A 19,122-nucleotide genomic window follows, 5' to 3' on the forward strand; every position below is an offset into this window, starting at 1 on the left:
AAGAAAATGGTGATGGCAAAAGAAGCTAGGAAGGGTCTCTTGGAACCATACTGAGAAAGCCTAATGAATATAAAAAGTCAGGTAAAGTTGTTTCAATGTCTTTTAGTTTAAATTGCACCAGGAGCAGAAAGATGCCTATGGTTGAACTGAAGACTGTAATAAAAAAATAATAATTAGTTTGGCTAGCATTCGGGTTAGTGTTGATGTTGTTGCCGTATTTTTTTTTTAAAAAGATAATTACAAGGGAATGGAAGAATAAACTTTTATTGCCAGTAAATGCCAGTTTGATTGTTTCAAAAGCTGGCATGAGTTGATTAATGTTATGCTATCTTGTGAGGTTGATAGAGCAGAAAAGGATGCTGTCATAAAATTTGCATCTGGATTCCAAGGATTGGTTAAGGCAACTGGATATGATAATTAGCAGATATTTTATATAAATGTAAGTGTTCGTTATGAAAAGGATGAAGATATCTGAAAGGAAGTGATAGCAGCAAAATAATCACTTTAAAGGGCTCTTGGAGATATTTCATGACACTAAAATGGTTGGAAGCTGATCCAAACTTGGAAAGGAGTACGGCAATTCACCAAGACATGGAAAAGATATTTACTTAGTATTGTGGGTTATACCCTGAAAATACGGCAAACGTTGTTTCCAGAACAAAAACACTTCAATATTCCATGTTTTTAATGTTTTAACTCACGGTATCCTAAGAAAGTATATGTTTGATTGTTTTTTATTTCCCTGCACATTTAAAACTTATAGTAAGAGTTTTAATGTTTTGAAAAAGTTGTTTAAGTTTGCAGAACAGTTGTCATTTCCCCCACTAATAAGATTACAGTTTTATCTTGTCTGGTCATTTTTATAATCCTGTACTACCATGCAAAATAAAGACTGATTATATACTATCTGAGAAACAAGAACAGGTAACTACAAGAAAGAAATACATGAAACATAAAAAAGCTCTTGGAAAACTCAGTAGAAAGATTGGAAGATCAAGTTGAGGAAATGTTCTTGAAAAGTGAGCCAAAAGGCAAAAAGAAAGAGAAAGATTATGTTAAAAAGATAAGAAAATTAGCAGTATAGTCTAGGAATCCAGCATCTGAAAAACAGGAAATCTAGCAAGAGAGAATGAAGAAGACGCCAGGAAGAAAACCATCAAAAAATTTAAGAAAAATTCCCATGAGTTTCCAGAATGCACATATGTCATTAAGGCACATGATTGCCTCATGATTGTAGAATTTCAGAAAATAGGCAAAGAAGACTCTATAAACTTTTAGAAAGAAACCATGAGTTTCATGAAAAGGATCAAGAATTAGGATGCTATTATTCTTCTCAACAGCAACACTAGAAGCTGAAAAACAATGGAAAACTGTCTTTAAAGCTCAGAGGAAAAATAATTTCCAATCCCAAATTCCACATCTAGCCAAATTATCTCGAAGAGTTCAAATAGAATAAGACATATGTTTTGGATATGAGAGGTCTTTACATTTTCCATCTTGAGAACCTTTTCTCAGGAGTTTATTGGAGAATGTACCCCACCAAAATAAGAGAATAAAAAAAACCCTGGGACCCAACACAATAAAAAGGCAAAGGAGCTCTCCCTCCTAGAATGGTGTTGAAGTAAGATTTCAAAATACATAATATGTAACCAAACCAGGGAACAACCTGTCCCAAATGGAGCAGGCCAGAAGGTTCCAGGAGAGATGTTTTAGGAGGATAAATTGATAAAATATATATTTGATGTTTCGAGAGAAGATTCATACAATTGGCGGGATTGCCTTGGGTTGTATTAATTGTAAGTACAGGAACATTTGGTGACCAGGAAAGACGACTTTATTTTATAGGAAAAGTAACCATAGTATACACTTCATAGTTCAGACTTGAGGATTGTTTACTTAGCCGTAGTAATAAGAACACTGAATACGGATATAAGCAAAAGTCAGATATTTGATGGAGAGCTGATGATAAGTGTAGAGGTGTGGCAGGTGCGGGATGTATGGATCAAAGAGCAATAAATACTATCTTCCAAAGGGAAAAGTCAATATATCATGCCTAAAAATGAAATATCAAGTAGTAGAAATATAAACATGGTATTTAGAGATAAGCAAATAAATACTAGAATTAACTTAGAATTTTTAATGTGACTGCCTCTGGCGAACGAGAAATGGCAAGGATTGCTGTTTCGGCAATCACTGAATTTGCCTCTGTGTACATGTGTAACTTTAATGGAAATAGAAATCACAGCAGAATATTGAAAAGAGGTAAACTTGGAACTCCTCACTCACTGATGGTTTAAGTGGGAAAATGCAAGATTGATAACAACGTGAAAAGAAGGAATGGTGTTTAAAAAAGGAAGTATTAATACCTTTCAGAAAGGTGCATAAGGGACTAATCCGTTGAATATGGTTGCCGCTGGAGAGCAAATCTAGAGGGTCCAGGGTGGGGAGGGGAAACGTGTCTTCCCTATATATTTTCTATACTGTTAAAAAATGGATCATAAAATTTTCAACAAAATTAAATAATTTTTAAATGATGAAACACCTAAGAGAAAGAAATACACTTTTGCCACGTAACTACTTGTACTTCTATAGTAACCTGTTAATTTGGTCTTCATATTGAATTCGTGTTAAAAAACAAACAAAAAAAAACAACTAAGACTTTGATAGGAATGAAAATGAGAGTAACACACCATGCTAAATAAGCATGTACAATGCGACCTGTATAAGGTCAGAAACACAACGTATTTCAAAAGCATATGTAAACATTGTCCATCAAATTTCCTTGTGTAATGGGTACGAAATTCCTTGAAAACGCTCCATAACAGAACTTGTTGGTTGTTAGTCTGTGGGGATAGAACAAGACAGATGCTAGTGAGATATCAACTTCTCGCAATATCCTCAATGAAGTTTGTAAACGGATGTAATACTTTCTGGGAACAGAATTTTCATGGAGGTTAGGTTTCTTGTCATGGGAAGACTAGAAGCAGGTCGTATTGGTAGGCAATCTTGGAGGCAGAGAAAAGGAGTTACAGGGAGTTAGAGAAACAACATGGAATGCTTTTTGATGGTCACTGGTGGTGAAATTGTAGTTGTGGTTAAGGGCTGCCTGGCTCATGCATAGAAGCAATGGACGTGGTATAATTTGGCATCCCAGAATCTTAATTCTTAAAAAAAATTTTTAATGTCTTATTTATTTTTGAGAGAGACAGAGATGGAGTGCAAGCAGGGGAGCGGCAGAGAGAGAGGGAGACACAGAATCCAAGGCAGCCTCCAGGTTCTGAGCCGTCAGCACAGAACCTGATGTGGGGCTTGAACCCATAGACTGTGAGATCATGACCTGAGCTGAAGGTAGCCCCTTAACCAACTGAGCCACCCAGGCGTCCCCCAGAATCTTAATTCTAATGCTTGTTTCACCATCTATCAGCTGAGTAACCTTGGATAAGTCATATAAACATTCAGAATCTCAACCGTCTTCAATTTGCCTACCCCACTCACTACCCACATTATAATAATCAAATGTCTGTAGATCCTTAAAAACTTTTAGTGCTAAACAAATCTAAGATAATCTTATGATATAGCAGAGCTCTTTACGAAATACAAAAACTATATAATTCCCCCACTTCTCCAGTGGTAGTTTTCTCATGTATTTCTTTTTCAATCCCATATAAGTGTGATAATTTATTCTATAATATCTGTTTTTGTAGGATACTTTGCTTGATATTGAGGATTATGGAAAGTAATAAAAGTCCCCAATATTTAAGCATTTTATTACTGAGTTCCAGCTTAATTCTCAAGATCATCTCTGGCTTCCATGGCAAAAATTTTGAATTCTACCTGGAATTCTCCCCTGCATATAATATGCTTGTTGGCATTTTCTTTCAGTCTGATCAATTTCAATCACTTCTTACTTAGAGGCACTTTAGAAAAAAATAACACATCTTACAATCAATGATCAAACATGCCATGCGGTGTTCCAAACCCTGAAGTGATGAAAAAGTGAAATAAAATAAAATAGCATTCAAGAGGAATATACAAATATATTCAGCATATTTTCTCCAAATTATTTTTAATTACTTAAATATAAAATACAATCTCATTTATGAATATGAAAGAACCTGTAAAATAAAATGTCCTACTCCTTTAGCACTGGAAGTATTTTATGACTTTATAAATCAGTTGTAAACTTTACTTCTTAGTGACTGTTAAACAAATGAAAACAAAGGTAATAAAAAAAAAACCTCAAGTGCCCATTTGATGACTGTTGGGGAATTTGGAGAAGGTCAAGGATACTTGTGCCAATTATAGAGATCTACATGGATTTGACAGTCATAGGAAACACCTTTTTAAATCAGCATTTTTGGTTGGGAAATAAAATAAGCATTCCTTTACCATCTGTTTTTATCTTGAGGATATAATTTATAAGGCTAACTTGTTATAAAAGACAGTTTTTCACAAGGAGTATTTTTATTCAATCGTTTTACCCATTCATTCACTTTTGCATCAAAGACTGAATACCTCCTTCATGTTGGTACCCAAGTTTGTGGGGGACTGTGGATTTCAAGGTATAGGAAGAGAAGCTAGGAGCCACAAGTTTAGGAGGAAGAGACTGACCTAGCCAAAGTATAATCTGTCCTGTCTGTCCTATACCCTCCATTTCATACAATACATCCAGAGATACTAAATACCCACAGATACTCTTTAAATTTACCTCTTCCTATGTCTATGTAATCCATACAAGAAAATGCTTTTTGTAAATTTTCTCTAGCTTTAGTTTCAATTTTCCAAAACTGATTACAGACCTTTCCTTAAGTCTTTGCTTTCAGAACGCAATTAAGTAACAGAGTAACTTCTTTTGCTGTGAAACAGCCAAGAAAATGGGCAGACTACCTATTTAACCTATTGAATTTATGCCTTTCTAGCAGAAACTGTACTATAAAGTAAGGGAAACTCTAAAGTTTTGAAATATAAATGTTAACTGTCAGCTCCAGTTCTGAAAACAGGGATACAAAACACACTTTTGGTAATTAACCAATGGTATGAAAAGGCAGCCCCTTTCCTTCCTCGGCATTGGTTTACAGTAGTTTAATTCTTTTGAGTCTGTCACTGCTTTTGTGTGTTCGCTTCAAAGCCATATTCAGCTGTGGATTCCAAACACAATGCAACTGGCTGGTGTCTGCTTACTAGAGCCGAAATCCTTTGTTTCAGAATTGCCTTAACAGCTAACCTTATTGGTCTAGATTTACCACCTCGACCTACTTCATTCATTTATTTTCATGAAAACGGAGACTTATGATGCTGATTCACACGAAAGGCACTTGTGAGACCAGTGCTCGGATAAAATTAATTATTATTCTGATAAATTGTTTCACTCTTGTTAGCTCTGCTGGGCAGTACGTGGAGGAAATAAAATACTTCTATCTCTGTATGTAATTCTACCGAGCACAGAGCTCTCTGCTTTAAAACATGCCTTACGGTGCCACTCTCATCCCTGATAAAAATAAATCTCCCCTCAACCAAACTTGTATTGTTTCTATCTCCTTCAGACACACTTAAATCATAGCTGCCTGCTGTTGATGCTTGGCCCCCACGAAAGCAAAGGAAGATGGGGAAACAGAAATTGAACTGAGTGCGTTTTATTCAAAGCATCTTCCTACTTTGTCTCAAGGTAAGAGGGTAGAGGGAAGTTTAAAGGAGGCAAAGTAGGGTACTGAGAACCAGGAGAGAAACAAGGAAAATTCAGAGGTATGTGCACTCCGGAAGAAAGCTGATAAAGACCAAAATTCAACAAAAGTGTTATTGAAGGTCAGCACTACCTTATCCTCCCCCCCCCCCCCCAAGTAATCCTTTTATGGCTTTCCCTAGATGCACTCCATGATTTGAAGATGTAGAATACCAAATGAGTTGCATTTATTAGATAAAAATTCATCTCCCTTTATCTTTTATAAGATTACGTTTCATTGAGATGTAATCAACATATAACATTATAATACTTTCAGGCAGGCAACATAATGATTTGGTATTTGTATACATTGCAAAATGACCATTGATGTGGGAAACAAAGGCAAAAGAAAAAAAACTGAAATTTCCTTACCAACTTAAAGCCCGTTGACAAGTCCTTGAGACAGGTAGAGTGATCTTCCTTTAGGAACTCAACTGCCTCCATGTTAAGACTTTCCTAAGGGCAAGAGGCAACCTTATCTTAATATCATCCCAACCTCCAGGATCCTGTAAGTCTCCTTTAACATTTAAAATTCCTCTGGAAACTTCCTTCATATCTACCTCCCAATATATATGTTAGCAATCATCCTCCAGGCATATAGCCCACTGATATACATCTGAAGGGTCTCATGACTAAGGTTTTAGTAAACAGTAATAAATGGCCATTTCCTAACAATAGCTAGCCCCCTCAAGGTCCTGGAAACCCTGCTTCCAAAATTCCTTCGAGATTTACACTATCCCTAACCCTCTGTCAACTTGAAGGTGTATAATTAATTGCTCCTGACACCCCAGTACAGCTCTTTCCACCCACGGGTCCTGTCCCTGTGCTTTAATAAAACCACCTGTTTGCACCAAAGACTTCTCAAGAATTCTTTCTTGACTGTTTTCTTTGAACCCCAACATTTCCATGTCGATCATCACGTTAAGTCTAGTTAACATCCACCACCATACATAGTCACAACATTTGTTTTCTTGTGATGAGAATTTGTATGACCCCTTTGATCTTTAATAGATCAAATATGAATAGAATCAATAAAGCATAAGTCAGCATGAGATAACTGGAGATAGCTTGGCTAGCTGATACATTTCCAGTCGAAATCTAGAACTTTAAAATTGTGTATAAGCTTTTGCTGTGATGGAAAATTACAATACCCATTATATTTTTAACATATTGAACATTCATGTATATCCCATTCTTAATTTCTCAGGGGAGAATCTCACGGTGAAAGTCAATTCCTGATGGAAACAATGGAGCTGATTATTAAATTGAAAACTAAGGGCCAACAAAGGCACTGATTTAATTTAATTTAATTTAGTTTTTAAATGTTTATTTATTCTGAGGTGGGGAGGGACAGAGAGAGAGGGAGAGAGAGAATCCCAATCAGGCCCCACCCTGTCAGCATAGAGACCAACCCAAGGCTCAATCCCACAAACTGAAATCATGACCTGAGCCAAAATCGAGAGCCAGATGCTTAACTGACTGAGCCACCCAGGTGTCCCTGCACCGATTTGAAAATTATCAAAATGAAACATTCATTTGATGACGCTTTACATGTATTGATCATAACATCTTAATCTTTCAACCATTCTTCTGATTATATGACCCAAACCCGTAAAATGTAAAACAATTTATTTCTTAATTAGTTACTAAGTTTTCACAAAAGGAGAGAAAGGAATGATATTAGGGAGAGGGAAGATGAGTAAAAGAATAGACAAAACTGTTGTCTTTTAAACTGATGGTTTCCAAACTTCACTGGAGTTCTAGAAATTCTTCTGGGGAACGAGGCACGTGGGTAGGACAGAAGACGTGGCCTTGACAAACTAGCTTTTTGGCAAACTAGTCAATCAGAATAGCTATGGTTGTATCTGTTTCATAAATTTGGGTTCCTGATAAAATGTCATTTGAAGAAAGAAGTCTGTTGCTAAAAAGAAGGTGGAAAGCCACAATTATAAAGTAATAGTAGCATTGGAATCTAGTGACAAAATACCTGTTCTCCACAAGTATCAGCGTGACATTAAGCATTATCTTTTCTTCCCTCTGTACTCTACTGGTTACTATATTTATCTTTAAAGTCAGTTCATTTATACACTGTACCATTCCAAAAATATTCTGAGGCAGCTGATTTATATCCACTTTGGGATTTCAGTTGATCTGAATTCACCTTCTCCACCAAGTTATAAACACATTAGCAACAGATAACCTCCATGCTGAATAAGACAAGGGAATACAACCTCTGGTAACCCAGTGAATAATTGCAGGTGTATAAATCAGATTTTAGACTTGGGTGCTTAGACTTTAAATCATTGTACACGATTTGGTAGCATCACCTCATTTTTAGTAAAAATACGTGAGCACGTGCATAGGAAATACCAGAAATAAAAAACTACCTATTGACATTGGTTATGTCTTGGGGCTTTTGGAGACTTTGGCTTTATTATCTGGGGTGCCTCTCTGAAGGAGTTTGAGTATGTTATTTTTTTAAAACCTTAAGACTTTCAATGACGTTAGGTATATATTCACTTATCTGTTCCCCACTGGACAGCAAACAATGCAGAATCTGCTTTAAGAGGATTTTTAAATTGTTCTCCTAACACTTGGCCTTTTCCAATATACATTTTTTCCTGTTTATTCCCTATGCCATACCTTTCATCCCCATGACTTATTCATTCCGTAACTGGAATCCTGGATTGCTGGTGTATAGATTGACCTTGCTAAATTCACGTATTACTTCTAGTGGTGTATAGAATGCATTAGATTTTCTGTGTATCCAGTCATGGAGAGTCTTCAAATAGACAGTTTCACCACCTTCTTGTTTTTCAATTTTTATGCCTTTATTTTCATCTTCTTTCCTGGTTTTAAATTTTTCTTTTTCCTGTTGTACAGTTTAGGATCTCTAGTGCATGCTGACTAGAATTTGTTAAATTAAGAATCCTTGACTTGTTTATGATGTTAGGAGGTTGGGGTGGACTCTTCAATATCTTAGATGTAGGCTTTTCATAGGTGCACTTTTGCAATTCTAGGAGGTTCTATTCCTACATGCTGCAATGTTGTTGCTTTTATTTTTCATCCTGATGAGGTGCTGAATTTTGTCAAATGCATTTTCTGCATATACTGACATGATCGTATGATTTGTTTTTTTATTCCATTAGGTGTGAATTGTATTAATTCATTTATAAGTATTAAACCAACCTTGCATTCCTATGATAAATGCTGCTTAGTCATATGTAGTATCAGTTTTATGTATTACTGAATTTCATTTTCTAACGTTTTATTGAAGATTTTTACATCTATGCTCTTGAGACATATTGGTCTGTAATTTTTTTCTTATAATGTCTTTCATATTTTGGCCCTTTTATAATTATGAAATATCCCTCCTTATCTTCTTTAATACCCCCATCACAAAGCCTACTTTGTCTGATAATATAGCCACACTATATTTCTTGTGATTAGTGTTTGCATGGTATTTTTTCCCCACTTTTTAAAATTCTCAAGCTATTTGTCTCTTTAAAGTATCTTCCATTCAATTGGGTCTTTCTCTTTTACCTGACACTCTCTAACATTATTAGAGTGTTCAGTTACCTTTTTATTTAATGTAAATATTGATGTGGTTAGATTAATCTCCCATCTTAACATTGGTTTTCTACCTCTCCCCTATTTCTTCCTTTGTTCCATCTTTTCTGCCTTTTATTTATTTTATTTGTTTTTGGATTAATTGAATAATTGTTAGTGTAACATGTTATTGCCTCTGTCGGCTTTTGAACTATTTTTTTCCCTATTTTTGTTTGTGCTCTAGGCATTGCAATACACATCTCAACCTTATTACCATCTCCATAAAACTAATATTGTGCTATTTCATATGCAATATAAAAAACTGAAAACAGTATAATTCCATTTACCCCCTCCAGCCCTTTGTGATAGTTTTTAAAAATTTTTTTTAATGTTTATTTATTTTTGAGAGAGAGACTGACAGTGAGGGGGGTAGGGGTAGAGACAGAGGGAGACACAGAACCTGAAGCAGGCTCCAGGCTCTGAGCTGTCAGCACAGAGCCTGACGCGGGGCTTGAACTCATGAACCGCGAGATCATGACCTGAGGCTGAAATCAGAGGCTTAACCAACTGAGCCACCCAGGCACCCCTGTGTAGTTATATCATACATTTTACTTCTCTCTTATAAGCTCTGCAGCACATTTTTATTATTTTTGCATTAAACAGTTACTTGACTTTTAAAGAAATTAAGAAAAACTATTTTCCATTTTACCCACATATTTACCATTTCTGGTGTTCAATTTTTGCAGGTCTAAGTCTTCACCAAGACCATTTCCTTCTACCTGACATGCATCCTTTAGTATGCTTTGTGTTGCAAAACTGCTGATGATGCATTCTGGCCATTTTTCCCCCCTGAATTAGTCTTTTCTTTCACATTTCACAGTGAAGGAAAATGTCAATGGATGTAAAATTTTAGGTAGACACATTTTCTTTTGATACTTCAAAGAGGTTATTTCATTGTTCTCTGGCTCCCATTTCTTTGCTAAGGAGAACTCAGCCATAACTCTTATTATTGCCTCTCTGACTCTACTGTGTCTCTTTTATCTGGCTACTTTTAAGATTTATCTCCTGGTCTTTGAATTTACCTATCTGACTATGACATACCTAAGTGAGATCTTTCTTTTTATCCTACATGGGATTTGCTGAATGTCTTTGACCTTGGGTTTGTCTTTGATAAGTCGGACCTCTGTGTTATGCTGTATGTTCTTGTCGCTAGATCACAGACACTCTGTTCTCTTTTTTGGTTCTGTCTATACTTCATTTTGAGTAAGTTCTGTTGAACTGTATTCAAGTTCATTGATCCTTTCATCTGTGTGTCCATTCTGCTCTTAAGCCCTTCCAATGAATTTTTCATTTTAAATATTTTTTAGCGCTAGAGTTTTTATTTGGTTCTATTTTACAATTTCAATTTTCTACTAAAATCCCCCGTTAGTTCATGCATTTTGTCCATATTGTCCTAAATGTCCTTTAATATAATTATAATAGCTGTTTTAAAGTCCTTGTTTGCTACTTCCAACATTGGGTAATTGAGACTTTATTTCTATCGCCTGCTTTCCTTTTAGTTATGAACCGATTTTCCCGTATTTATGCATTCCTTGTAAGTTTATGTTGGATTCTAAGCATCATGTACAATATAGTATCATGTACAGTATCATGTAGACACTTGAAGTTCTACTTTCTTCCCTTAACAAGTATACAGTTTCATTCTGGCAGACAGTTAAAACTTGGTGGATACCCTTGATTCTGTGGAGACTTGATTTTAGGTTTTGTTACAGTAGGTCTATTTCATATTTGTCCTTAAATTTAGGCTCCTTAAATTATAGTTCTGAGACACGATCCTTTCTCCTAAAGCAAGACTCTTCTGAGGTTTCAATGGTAAGTCCAAGATGTTTACAGATTTCCTTCGGTCTTGGCTGGACTTGAACCGTAATCTCTGCCTTCCCAGAGCTACGAAGGTTTGAGAACCTCTAATCTCTGCTTTTCTCGTGTTTCACAGGAACCAGGAAACTGGGCACTACATTTTCCAGGATCCTGTCAGTTAGGTTCTGGCTTAGATTTGGAAAGGCAATAAGGGAGCAGAAGGCCTTTATTTTTCCCTGGGTACAGAGATAAACTGTGGTTTGGTAGCAACCTCAGAGCATCCCTTTGTGAAGATAGCTGTGACTATCGGTGCTGGATTCCTGTAGTTCCTGACCAGGGTGGCAGGAGCAACTTCATAAATCTCTGAATAACAGCAAACCTGAGAGTTAGCAAGAGCCTTCTTTGACTTGTACTTACGATGCCTTTGACCATGCCAAAGTCACGGTAAGTTGTTTTTCATTTGAAATAGCTAGAGTGGTTTCTGTGTTCTTGAACAAGCTGACCAGGGCAGGTGCTATTGGTATTCTTTGTTTGCAGGAGCATCGTGTACATTGCACCACACTTAAACCATTCCTAAGTCCTTGGGAGTTAATAACATCAGTTGAAACTCCCAGTCATTCTGATAAACAAAGGGAGTCTCCTATGTTTTTAGATACCTTATCCAGAAGTAGAACTGTTTCTAATTAGGACCCTCTAGCGTTCTTGATGCCTAAATTAGTGCTTTGCCCTTATTGAGTAAGTGCTCAAGATTCATTCAGTAAAAGAATAAATAATAATACAATAAAAGTTACTTTTGAAAAGCATATCAATAGTTGATGCTTGTCTGGGTCACATCTCACATTTGGAAAGCCCAGCATGGTTATCTATGTTTGCTCCATCTTGGAGGACAATCTCTTCCCTTTTAGCCTTCTAAAAATTCTTCTCACGATTATAATTTTTTGAGCCATGGGAAAAAGGCTTGTGAACTCTCTATTCTCCTATAGATGATCTGGGGGCTGCCCAGGACCATTACCTGGTCTAAAGATACAGAGCTCACTTTTACGAGTATCTCTTTCTTCAGACACAGTAATTGACAGGGTCAAGTGATGTCATGGGGAGCAGGATCCCCTGATCTCATATGTGTTGATATGATCCATCCATAAAACACTGTTTTGCAAAAGTATGCTTTGGTGTGCTCTGATTTGTACCTTGTGAAAAGGGTCTATAAATGTGTCACCTTGTCTACTATGGGACAGCAAAAAAGGACTCTCAGCTGTAGAGCAAACATTTCTCTATTTCCTTTATATGAACTTAATTCTGGCTCTCCAGTCCCATTCATTGTGTTGGTGAGGAATGATAGTTTCAGTTCTACAGGGGATACTTCCCAGGACTGCTCCAGATTCTGGGAGGTTTTCGTGATTGTAAAGAAATGGACATCAAGGTTACCATGATCACCACTGACTTCTCTTTGAGTCCCTCTGATCTCTGTTTCCAGATCTCCAATAGGGCAGGTGATCTTTGCTGAAGCTGGGGATCCAGAAGCCTAGAGTCTTGCCTCCCGAAAGCATCATTTGCTTGGAGGTCTGGCCTATGCCTTCCTTCCACAGGATGCTCTCATCACATCGTGTTCAGATCTCTCACTTATGGGATATATCATTTCTATCTCTTTGTAAATCCAGGAAAAGAGTTCCTTCTCACTGAGAGGTTTGTTGTTTCAGATTAAAACAACAACTCAGCATCCATTACAAAACAAATTTAATAAAAAAATGCAAAAACTATAAATTTAAAATAGGGGTTACAAACTCATGCTTTAGGGAAGCCACAGGGGTCAAATAAGTTAGGAAAATAGTGGAAATGTAACACTTACAATGAATGACATAATAATGGAGTTGTTCCTATGAGATAAACTATGTTAGCATGCTGATAATAATGATAAACCCTAGACAAAACATAAAAAAAACAATGCAACTCAAAGCAGGCAGAAATTGTTCAGTAGAAGATCTTTGAAAAAAAAAACAAAGGATATTAAGTGACCTCCGTATTTATCTGACTTTTCCCATAAGGGGGCCTCCCAGTTCACATAATGCAGGAGGAAATCAAGCTCAAAAATCAAGCCAGAAAGGTGAAGTCTTACCATGCTGAGGAGACAGAAATTGGAGTTCAAAGATACCAGAATCACTAATAATCAAGGGGACAAAATCTTAGACAAAAGGGAGCCACAGTTGAAACTCCAAAATCAGCATCAAATTCCTCACAAGTGCTTGGCTGATTCCTAAACTACACACATGTGGGCCAAGCCCCCGAGGAACCAACCAGAAATCAGCAACTGGGAGGCTGAGACAAGCAGAGATTTCAGGAGCTGTCCACTTCTGGCAAGACAAAGGCATAAGTGAAAAATTAGAAACCATGCTGAAAGTACATGACAGAGTGAAAAAAACCCCACAGTTCTGGAAAAGAACGGAATAGAATTTCTGAAACGAAACATCCCTGAAGAGAAGTTAGCAACAATGAGGAAGAAGCCTTGAGTGAGGGTATCTCAGCTCAGCAGAGCCTGAGATAGGGAGTGAGTGCTTATGGGAAGGAACAGCATGCAGGACAGGGCAGGAAGAAACGTCAGGCATACATGGGTTTCAGGTGACTAAGCCTTAGCTCCATCCAGGAGGGACTTGCACATCTCGAATAGCATAGAGTTGTTCACCTTGAGGGACGGTGGGGGGGGGGGCCTTTGGCCCCACAACCACCAGTCATTTTGAGGGGAGGAGGATAGCTACCCTTCGGAGGAGAGGAGTAAGCTTCCAGGCATTTCCTAGTGAGGTGTCTCTTGTCATCCAGGACAATTCTCCAGAGAAGGCACACCCAGCACTCACAACAGCTAGAGGAGGAGTGGGCTGCCTGGTACAAGGACATCTGCTACAGAAGTGTGAGGAAGTCGCATAAGATGAAGCAAGCAGAAACAAAGAGATGGAAATTTCTGGAAGAGAAGTTAAAACACAAGGTGGACAAAAAGAGAATGCCCAATGTACACCTAACGGGAGTTTTCGAAAAAAGACTAGCCAGAATGGGGGTCGACGATATATAAAGATATATTGTTATTTTATTTTTTAAATGTTTATTTCCTTTTGAGAACGCGCATGTGGGGGAGGGGCAAGCAGGGGGGGGCAGGGGATCTGAAGGGGGTTCTGCAGCCGCGAGCCTGATGTGGGGCTCAGACTAGGGAACCGGGGATCTGACGAACCGCGAGATCACGACCTGAGCTGAAGTCAAGTCAGATGCCTTACTGAGCCACTCAGGTGCCCCTCTTGTTTTTTAAAAAAGATGAGCTGGTTGATGTGGACACCCATGCTGTATAAGATATAAGTAAGTGCTGGGTGTGAGAGGGTTTTTTTTTCCGAAGTAGAGAAAGGCATGATTATTCAGATTAAAGACACACTGAGTTCTAAGCAGGATCAGTATATTCACGTGTAAACTCATGTTGAAACTACAGAAAATTAAAGTAAAAAATAAGATTGTAGACAGGAAGCCAGTTTGCCTACCCAGGGTAAACAATTGGGTATACGCTACCCTTCTCAACAGCAGAAGAAACGTGGAAAGACCATAGAGTAACATCTTCAACCTGATTAGAAAAAAAATGGAAGCCTCAACTTAACATTCTAAATATAGCTGAAATATTCATCTACGTAGAGGGGAGTGAGCAGAAGTGAGGATGAACACCAAAACAGACATCCAGATCTCAAAGCAGAAATTCGTGGCCGTGGTGCTAAGACCTATGGAATTCCATGATCAGTATCATTAAAAGCAGTGAAGCTTTCAAGCAGCCTTTAATTTCATAGGCTTTTCATTTTTCTGGATGAATCTGTGTCCGCAAATAGCCCTTGAGAAACGCAGTATGCTAATTACGCTTTGGCTCATACCAACTATTTGTTCTTCTAGAACACAGTATCGTTGTAAAGCCCTATAAGGGAAGCAACCAGGGTTGTCTAAAGTCATCACTTTCTCCCCAGTTACTCATAGGCTGCTAGGCACCTGGGGGGAGCTCAGTAAACAATTATGGCATAAATATACTAAAGAGATAGACGTTTCTCTAAACTTTGGCCTTTATAACTTTCCCCCTTCCACTCGATATTCTCCTTGAAGTTTAGAAAAAATAATCTTCTATTCTTAATCTTCCACTGTTTTTGGTAGATGATGTGGAATTTATTTACTCTTGAAGGACTGAAAAATGAAATCTTTTCCTCCCTGATAGAAGGAAAATAAACGAAGAAACTATAAAGTTGGAGTTAAGAACGCCAGGATACATTTGAATAAGACATAATGTGTTACTCTCCTTCACAATAAACACAGGGCTCTCAAAGTCAATTCCTTAGAGAGCTAGAAAAGTATTATGTGTGAGTGTTTGAAAAGGGCAGATAGAGGACTGTCGAGGGTACTGTGGCCTATCATAAGTGCAATAATAATATATTGAAATCTACTTCCCCAAATACTATGGATTAGATATTCTGGAAAATGACTCTAAAAAACCTTGAAAAGAGCAGAGAAAAATACAATAAAATATTTACCCGCTTAGTTGAACATTTAACTGAAGGACCTGACTCTATTTCTAAGTGGTTCAGGAAAGGCTAATGCAGTGTAGCCCTGGAATTATTTGCTGACGCTGGGAAATTAGTGTTTTGTGTTCTAATGCGGGAGCAGGAAGTGGCAAGGCTTTAGGTCAACACATGGCAGGGAGCTGGAGCTGAGATTTTTTTCATAAATCTGAAGTCTTTAAGAGATTAGGTTTTTCCTGGTAAAAAAAATAAAGGATTAGAAAAAAAACAAACCTATTTGTTGTCAAAGGGAAAGACATTTATCTTTATAAGCTTCGGAGCGGAGTGTGGGGGGGCGACAAGAAAACAAACAAAAACCCATGTAACTCTAGGCGTGCCCTCATAACAATTTGTGGTTCCCCAGGATCCTTGAAGCCCCCAAATGAAAAATTCAGAATATCAATCTCAGGATTGCTAGTATCTCCAGGCACATTTCAGAAGCAAGTTCGTTCTGGCGTAATAGTCCTTCGACTAAGGCCTCCTAGAGATCATTAGGTTTAGTTAGTCACTTAGGTTGGAAATAGCTCTCTTTTAGAGTTTCCTGGAGATGCCTGATCTATCAAATGATGTCCTTGGGCTAAAACGTCTTCAAGGTCACTTCCAACCAGGGCTCTCTGTTTGAAGAGGCGTGTGGCACAAATCGAAGATTATTGCAGATAATAGCACGGTAATCTCAAGTCACTGTAAAACACCCAGTGACCTTTCCCACGTCTCTTGTTTTCTCTGTCAACATGCAGACACATGAACAAAATTTAGTGAATTCCAAACTAAGTAAGCAGCCCCTGTCCGTATTATTAGACATTGTATCCTATCGAGGGGATGATGAAAAGTAAAATCACAGAATTAGCCACGAAATCATCATCACGTTTTGCCTGAAACATTTTTTGTCCGCCATCCGTTTCTCAGCCCTGCGGAAAATGGAAACAAACATGGGGTGGAGGTTGTTGCGCACGAAGGGAGCTCACACACAATCGTTGCCAGGTTCTTGCCATTCTTGCTAAAGCAATGGAAATCTTCAGTGGTGGAATTTCTTTCGCTTCAGTTTCATTAGAGTTGTGCAGGCAGAAAACATGTTTCCAATGGATAGAAATTTCAGTTAGCACAGACTCCTGTGAGTCCTATGGAGTGTGAAAATCCCTATCTCATTCTCTGCAGCATTTCTGGCACTGCTGATGGGCCAACTGTGAGTGAGACGTTAAAGCCCCTGAAACTGACTTTTAAAAGATGAAGCTGGGCTGTACGTACATGAAAAGGGCCACAGACATTTTTTTTTTTTTTTAAGTGAAAAACCACACAAAATTCGCATCATTTTTGGAAAATTCGAACTTAGAGAAGAAACTGCACACAGATAGCAGTTGTCGCCACCTAGTCTAGAAAAGAGTAGAGCATAATTCTTCTCTAATTGCTTTCAACTGGACAGGTCAATCACTCCCTTGATTCGTTTAAAAAAGTACCTCAAAACTTTACAATTCGTTCCTGCGGGTACGCGAAGGCATGTTGCTTTGCCACTTACGTCATCCTCTGAGCTCTCATTAGGTGGTAGAATGAGGTCAAGTCTAAAGCTTATTAGGGCCTTGGGAAGGGGAGTGAATGTTTAGGGCACCAAGAGAAAGAACCATTCATTTCCAAACTAATACAATGCAATGCTCGCAGAAGGAGGATTAGGTTGAATTAGTTGAATTGAACAGGGTTAAATTGAATTGAATTCAATCTAAATGAATCGTTCGCAGGTGATAGTGTTGGTTTTTAAACTAAAATATTTTTTTCCGGAGAATCCTTGAAACTGTCCTTTAATAAGAACTAAGAAACATCTATCTGTAATTTCTTTTGGGGAACAGTTAACATTTTAAAAGGTTTGATTGGGGCGCCTGGGTGGCGCAGTCGGTTAAGCGTCCGACTTCAGCCAGGTCACGATCTCGCGGTCCGGGAGTTCGAGCCCCGTGTCAGGCTCTGGGCTGATGGCCCAGAGCCTGGAGCCTGTTTCCGATTCTGTGTCTCCCTCTCTCTCTGCCCCTCCCCCGTTCATGCTCTGTCTCTCTCTGTCCCCAAAATAAATAAACATTGAAAAAAAAAAATTAAAAGGTTTGATTTAAGTAATGGTTTCCTCGGGGTGCCTGGGTGGCTCAGTCTATTAAGCCTCCGACTTTTGGTTTCGGCTCAGGTCACGTTCTCAGTTCGTGAGTTCGAGCGCCGCCTGGGGCTCTGCACTGACAGTGCGGAGCCTGCTTGGGATGTCTCTCTCCCTCTCCCTCTGCTCCTGCCTAGCTTGCTCTCTCTCTCTCTCTCTGTCTCAAAAAATAAATAAGTAAACATAAAAAAAAGAATGTTTTCCTCAATGCCTATATTATGCAACGTTAGTTATCTTTCATATCCATTATCCTCCATTGGAATCACAAATAAAATAATATTTCTTCCTGCACCTCTTGTTAGCACCTGATTCCACAAATAGACTCTTAAGGTCTAGTATGGTGGAGACCTTGCCTCTTTCGTTCACCCCTCCAACCCGGGACTAGCTTAGCGCCTGGCATATAAAGCTGCTTCATAACTATTTAACAATGGATTAATGAACTAATCAATTAAAAACTAGAAAAACAAGCTAGTCATAATTCTGTAATGTGCATGGCACCCGAAGGGAAAACTTAGACAAAGGAAAATGTTAATTTTTATATTTAGGCTTAATGAAGCTGGAGTAGATGTTGTTTCTCTCAATACCAGCCTCTCGTTTTAGGTCTGCAGAAGTGGTTGATTTCTTTGGCGTGCACTATTCGTTATTGACATCGGTATTTACAACAGCAGCAAACTCATTTGAGAATTTGCCTAGGTGTTAGGGCATCAATTATGTGGACTGGAACAAATGGGATAGAGCTGAGTTTACTTAGCCTTGACAGTGGGCAAAGTTTTTAGCGTTTAAAGTAGATCTTATATACCCATTTTGCAGATGAAGAGACTAAAGCCCAGAGAGGTTAAGGAGCTGGCCCAAAGTGAATGGCAGGGCTGGTGGGCGGCCAGGCACAGCTGTTCCACATAGCGGCCAGCAACTGTTCTGCTCAGGTCACCCCCACGCCATTGCCGATTGTTGAGATTTGGATATTACCTTGGACCTCAACAGAGTACAGAAGAGAACAGGACGCGAACACCCTTGTTCTCCGCAGTATCCTTTTGCCTTTCACTGCATTTTGAGTTGGGAAACCTGAATATAATCCAGGATCTCCTGTATAGTAGCCATATCATATTCTGTAAGGCGTTGATCTCCTCTGAGCTTCCGTTGTTTCGTATGTAAAAATGAGGACAAGAGTACCTACTTGATCAGATTATGGTGAAGACAAAGCAAAACATCTTGCGAAAGGTGACACAATGCTCAGCACCTAGGAAACGTCATTCAAACCTGAATCTGTTGTAAATCTCGTATATTCTCTTAATAGTGTTCGATCCATA

The sequence above is a fragment of the Leopardus geoffroyi genome, chromosome B1 (genome assembly GCF_018350155.1).
Source record: "Leopardus geoffroyi isolate Oge1 chromosome B1, O.geoffroyi_Oge1_pat1.0, whole genome shotgun sequence".
Lineage (NCBI taxonomy): Eukaryota > Metazoa > Chordata > Mammalia > Carnivora > Felidae > Leopardus > Leopardus geoffroyi.